We start from the raw sequence: 6,943 nt of genomic DNA, 5'->3' as shown, positions 1-6,943 counted from the left end.
GTACAAGAACTAGGACTAACCATAGCAACTACAAGACCTTTCGGCGTTAGAGTTGGTGGGGGAAGGATACTAAAAGGTAAAGGTCGTGTCTCTGGTACATTGTTAGGCATACAAGGGGTCGAAATCATGGAGGAATTGTTGGTGATCGAGTTAGGTAGCACCGACGTGGTGTTAGGCTACTCGTGGTTGGCAACCTTGGGGGACACTAGGATTAACTGGCTCAACAGAACTCTGAGTTGGAAGATAGGACCACGTTGGGTTACCATTGTTGGGGATCTTGCACTCAGTAAAGAACCCATATCCCTCCGCTCTATGGAGAGAGTTATTCAACACAAAGAGGAGGCATATCTCTTGGAATTGACCACCATGTTTGAAGGAAAATAACCACTGGACAAGAAGATTCCTGAAGTTGCAGCAGTTCAGGATTTGGTGAAGGAGTTTCAATCAGTTTTCGAGATGCCAAACAGCTTACCACCAAATCCGCATGAGAAGCAGCGATGTGGAGAAGACAGCTTTCAAGACTCACCAAGGTCATTACGAATTCCTGGTGATGCCTTTCGGCTTGACAAATGCTCCTTCCACGTTCCAAAGTATCATGAACGACCTTTTTAGACCCTATCTCCGAAGGTTTGTATTGGTCTTCTTTGATGACATTCTGGTTTACAGCCCGAGCTTGCAAGAGCATCTGAAACACCTCAAGATAGTACTCAGTCTGATGCAGCAGAACCAGTTTTACGCCAATGCGAAGAAATGTTCTTTCGGGAATGCAGAAGTTTCTTACTTGGGACATAAAATCTCAGCTGACGGAGTTGCTGCAGACCCTGACAAAGTCGAAGCAATGCTGTCATGGCCTACTCCAAAGAACATAACAGAATTAAGAGGGTTTTTGGGGTTGACCGGTTACTACCGTTGCTTTGTGCGCAACTATGGGCAAATAGCGCGTCCCTTAACTGAACTTCTCAAGAAAGGGGGATTCTTATGGTCCGTTGAAGCGACATCAGCTTTTCACCAGTTGAAGCAGGCAGTCACTAGTCTTCCTGTTCTAGCTTTACCGGACTTCAACCAAGAATTTACCATCGAAACTGACGCATCTGGTATAGGCATAGGTGCGGTGTTATCCCAGAATAAGAGACCAATCTCTTTTCTCAGTCAAGCTTTCTCTAGTAAGGGACGTGTCAAGTCAGTCTACGAAAGGGAACTGCTAGCTATAGTCATTGCAGTTAGCAAGTGGAAGCACTACCTTACTGGCTCTGAATTTGTGATAAAAACTGATCAACGGAGCCTGAGGCATCTATTGGAGCAGAAGTCAGTTTCCTCAGTTCAGCAAAGATGGGCAGCTAAGTTGATTGGGTTGAACTATCGTATTGAATACAAGCCAGGTGTGGAAAATTGTGTCGCAGATGCCTTATCCATAAGACCTGTAGAGGAGGAGCTACATCAGTTGTCTCTAAGTGCTCTGTTAACTCTGGATAAAGAAGAGTTGCTTAAAGAGGTAAAAGCAAATGAAGAATTGGGAGCTATTTTGAAGGCGCTTGAGAACAAATCAACAAATCATCCGGGTTACAGCATCGAGAGGGGGTTGTTGTTTAAGAATGGTTGCCTGGTGATTCCAACCGGATCTCCCTTCATTCCAAAGCTTTTGGAGCAGTTTCATGCCAGTGCAGTGGGAGGGCATGAAGGAGCCTTAAAGACGTTTAAGCGCCTTACTCAGGAAGTCTTTTGGCGAGGAATGCGTAAGGATGTAGTGGATTACATTCGCAAATGCCAGGTTTGTCAGGAAAACAAGTATTCCACCTTGTCACCTGCTGGGTTGCTTTCACCATTACCGATCCTTACTCAAGTATGGACTGACGTGAGCCTCGACTTTGTAGAAGGGTTGCCTAAGTCAAGAGGTTTCAACTCGATCTTGGTGGTTGTGGACAGGCTAAGTAAGTTCGCTCATTTCATAGCCTTGAAACCTCCTTTTACCGCCAAGATGGTTGCAGAGGCTTTCATAAGGGAGGTGGTGAAACTACATGGTTTTCCAGAGAGGTTGGTATCTGACCGTGATCGCATCTTCCTCAGTAATTTCTGGTCGGAGATATTCAAGTTGCAAGGAACTGAATTGAACCGCAGCACAACTTATCATCCTCAATCAGATGGTCAGACAGAGGTGGTGAACAGGTGTCTAGAAACGTATCTTCGTTGTTTCACGAGTAGGAGGCCAACCGGTTGGGCACAGTGGTTACCTTGGGCAGAGTTCTGGTACAATACCTCATATCACTCAGCAATTCAGAACACTCCCTTCTTTGCAGTATATGGTCGTGAACCTCCTAAACTCATACGCTATGGTGATACCCCAACGCCTAATGCTATGGTAGAGGACTTGCTCAAGGATCATGATAGCTTGTTGGTAGAATTGAGGGAAAATATGGAACTTGCGCAGCACCGTATGCAGAAAGAGGCAAACAAACATCGCAGACAGGTGGATTTGGAAGTTGGAGAATGGGACTACTTGAAATAGCGACCTTACAGACAGAGTTCCCTGGTTCAGAGGAGAAATGAGAAGCTGTCCCAGAGGTTCTTTGGTCCGTATAAGATATTGCAGAAAGTTAGGAGAGTCGCATACAAATTGGAACTGCCTGCTCACAGCAACATTCATCCGGTTTTCCATGTCTCTCAGCTCAAGTTGGCAGTTCCGGCACCGTATCATGCTCAAGAGTTGCCTCCAATCTTAACTCTTGACCTCGAGTGGGCAACTGAACCAGTGACACTATTAGACATACGCAGGTCAGCCCAGGGTACAGAGACTGAAGTGTTAGTGAAATGGAAGGGGTTACAAGCTGGCGAATCAACGTGGGAAACACTTACTAGTTTGATGGAGCAGTTTCCAAACTTTGATCTTGAGGACAAGATCAGTCTTCTGCGGGGGAGTATTGATAGGCTGAGAGTGCCAGTAGCTCTTATGAAGAGGAAGTTGAGGACTAAAAGTAGAAAAACAAGGCAATGGGGAAAAGTCAAGAGTGGCTGAAGTAGTCTAAACCTTGGAATCCAGTAGAGGGTTTTAAATAAATTAGCATTGTTGTGTCTTTTACCAATGCACTGTCATTTAAGAAGCAACCCTAATAAGGGAAGTTGTATTTAATGAAGGTACCTATGTTTAGGGTATCCTATCACAATAGTAATCAAAAACATTTCTATCTTCTTATCTTAGTCTTCGCCGTTAGGCGCATTATCACTCTCTCTCTCTCTCTTCCTTCACTGTTCCTATATCGATTTAAGGGTTCGACCTTAACACTCTATTACTTGAGTCGATTACTCTGTTACTATTCGTTCGTTCTTTGTTACTACTACTACTGTTACTTGTGAAAGCTTGTGAGAGGCTCTTTCTCTTTTGAAACTAGGAATTTGGGAAGTGTGACTTTTTAAGTAATTTTGCTAAAACCATTGTTTGTCAAAATACAGATTAAAGTGTCAAGTGGGAAGCCTTTCACTGTTAATGCAACAAGAACAGGTTTTTATCCAGCGGGGAAACAGCAACTTCTGTGTCACTCCTTGGTTGAGCTGCTGCAACAGATTAGCCGGCCTTTTGATGCGGTAAGCGGTTGGAATGATAAGCAGTCATTTTTTATCTTAAAAACTGTTCTGCTATGAAGTAAGAACTAGTACACTAAAGTATTGATCACAATTGTTCCCATTGCCTTAGATCCGGACATGTTGGAAGTTGGGAATGGAGGGATGACATACGAGGAGTATCGAGGTCATTTTAGCATTTGGGCTTTGATGAAAGCGTGTAACTAGTTTCATGGCTTCTTCATTTTCGTTGATGTCCTCGACTTCATCTCATCCTTGTAGCTCTCTTGCAGGCACCACTTTTGATTGGTTGTGATGTAAGAAATATGACCGAGGAAACTTTTGAGATTTTGAGCAATAAGGAAGTTATCGCTGTTAACCAAGGTGAATTCTAATATTTATTGACTTGTTAGCTTCACTGTATACATGATCGTCCATATAATTCATTGGCAAAGAACGAGAATCTGAGAACATTTCTGGTTGCAGACCCACTTGGTGTTCAAGGAAGGAAAATTTAAGCCAATGGAGATGATAATTGTCAGCAGGTTTGAATTGGGAGCCACAGAATTACCAGACTCATAGAAAAAGCAGAAACACAAATTTGTGATAACTGTTTCATTGCAGGTGTGGTCTGGACCTTTAACTGGTGACCGTATGGTAATCGCTCTCTGGAACCGTTGCTCTGAGCCTGCAACCATTACAGCATCATGGGGGTTGAATATAAAACGCGGGCCATAAAAAATGAAGAATATGGCTTTGTGATTGTTAATGTGGTTACGTGGGAGTTTAGTGATGTGATGATTTATGAGACTTCTTCCAATTTTGTTTAATTAATTTAGTCACATGTGTACAGTTTGTTAAATACAAATATTCGAATCGTAGCCATTTAAACTGAAAATTATACTTAATTTCCTGTATAGAAAATGGGAATTGTTGTAAAATGTAGGGATTTTTAAGCAATTTCCTTCTCTTTTTCTTTTTTCTTTTGCTAAGAGTCAACCCTTACTTTTTTTTGCTGGGTGAAAGTTTCATTATTTTCCTTGGAGAAGAGAGGAGAAGATTAAATTAAATTAAATTTAAATTTATTAATATTGAGCTAAAATTGAAAACTAATGAAAACGATATAATAAAGATGATTCATAAGCATATTTCGGAACTAGAACATGCGTAATAAATTTATAAAGTTATTTTTTTTCATAATATATTATACAAAATAATTAAAAAATTGAACTCAAAATTTAAATTAAAAAAAAAAATCCGACGAAGTAAGTAAGTGATGGCTGAGTTATTGACTTACACGGCTGACTTATGAAATATTAGTAAATTTATATTATTATAACTCAATATTTAAATATACAATTGAAATATGAATATTATAATTATTATAACCAATAAAAAGTAATAATTATAGAGAAAGATTGATTTTTATACATTCTCACCAGAATGTGTTAAACATACAACACATGACATTTTGGGGTTAGGGTTAGGGTTAGGGTTTAGGGTTTGAGATGTAGGGTTCAGATGAGTAACATTATTTGTTTTTTGGTTTTGGTTCTAATGTGTTTTAATGTGTTTGGTTTAAGGTGGTAAATGGATATACTAATATTATTACCATTTGAATATATTTTAAAAAATCAAAATTTTTTTTGGTTATTTCCGGTTATGGGTCGGTAAGATTAATATATAATCATAAATAACTCAAAATATATTGTAATTAAGTATATTACCCTAAGATAACCAAAAGTAAGCCGAATATAACCGAAATTAACCAAACATACCAATTCAAAAATACCAAATTGGAAAAATTATTTTTTTCGGTTCGGTTTGGTTTGGTCGGTTATATAGTCATTCTAATTTGAGGGTTGGCTGAGTTATGGTAAAGTTATGGCTGAGTTATGCAACGGATATATTAATTTATTATATACCTTCTCGAGAATACAAAAAGTGTTGTTGGGGAGACACAAACAATAATTATGTTTATTGTTAAGAACCACACGCGTAATAAATGGGATTTTAGCGATTTTTTATTTAAAAGAAATTCAAAATTTGAATTTGAATTTTAAATTTTTTTTTTTAATAAAAGTATTTCTCAAACAATTGATTGATATGGCTGAGTTATATTATAACTCAAAAATTAAAATATAGAATGAAAAATGAATATTACAATCATTATAAGCAATAAAAAGTAATAATTATAGACAAAGATTGATTTTTACACAGTCTGATCAAAATGAGTAAACATTCAAAACATGACATTTAGGGGTTAGGGTTAGGGTTAGGGTTAGGGTTTGAGGTTTAGGGTTCATATTTCCAACATTATGGGTTTTAATATAACAGTTTGGTTTTGGTTATATTGTGTTTGGTTTAAGGTGGTAATTTGGATATACTAATATGATAACCATTTGAAAATTTAAAAATTTTTGAAATTACTTTTCGGTTATGGATCGGTTAGATGAATAAATAACCATAAATAATCCAAATGTTATCCAAATTAGGTCGATTAACTTAATATAACTGATAGCAAGCCGAATATAACCGTAATTAACCGAAAATAATGGAAAAAATAGTTTCCGGTTCGGTTCGGTTTGGTTGGTTATTTAGTCATTCTAATTTGAGGGTTGGCTGAGTTATGGTAAAGTTATGGCTGAGTTATCGTTTAGGGTCTTCTCAATAATATGAAAACGTATTCTTCTTTCTTTCCTGGATCTTTTGTTCTGTCAAATTCCTAATAAGTATTAAAACGTCTCTCGATGTCACAAAAAGTGTTGTTAGGAAAGCGCAAAAAATCACTAATTCTGTGCCTGCTCAAATCCACACGCATAATAAATTCATAAAGTGAGCTTTTTATCACAAATAATATTTGGGTCTTTTGTTCTGTCAGATTCCTAATAAGTATTAAAAGTCTCTCGATGTCACAAAAAGTGTTGTTAGGGAAGCGCGAAAAATCACTAATTCTGTGCCTGCTCAAATCCACACGCACAATAAATTCATAAAGTGAGCTTTTATCACAAGATATTATTGCAAATAATTATTATTCGAATTTAGAATTTTATTTTTCTAAAAGTATTTCTCCAACAATTATTATTCGAATTTAGAATTTTATAGAATTTTATTTAAATAATTATTATTCGAATTTAGAATTTTATTTAAATAATTATTATTCAAATTTAGAATTTTATTTTTCTAAAAGTATTTCTCCAACAATTGAATATTAAAATTATTATAACTCAAAATTTAAATTTAGAATGGAAATATGTCTATTATTAAGTTAATTGATGGTTTCACGCCAAAATACCGCTTTACGGCTGAGTTATAAACATTACGGGAAAACGAAAGGTCATGTGACGGCTGAGTTATAATCATTATGGGAAAAAGAAAGGTCTTGTGACGG

General features: G+C 37.3%; 1 long non-coding RNA gene across 1 annotated transcript; it reads left to right on the top strand.

The window, feature by feature from the left end:
• LOC104772003 lies at positions 3,847-4,273 on the top strand. Its single transcript, XR_764988.2, has 3 exons — positions 3,847-3,936; positions 4,039-4,097; positions 4,177-4,273. It is a non-coding gene; the product is annotated as an uncharacterized LOC104772003 (long non-coding RNA).

Source organism: Camelina sativa, chromosome 20 (assembly GCF_000633955.1).
Source record: "Camelina sativa cultivar DH55 chromosome 20, Cs, whole genome shotgun sequence".
NCBI lineage: Eukaryota > Viridiplantae > Streptophyta > Magnoliopsida > Brassicales > Brassicaceae > Camelina > Camelina sativa.
This window is presented reverse-complemented; position numbering and strand designations above follow the sequence as displayed.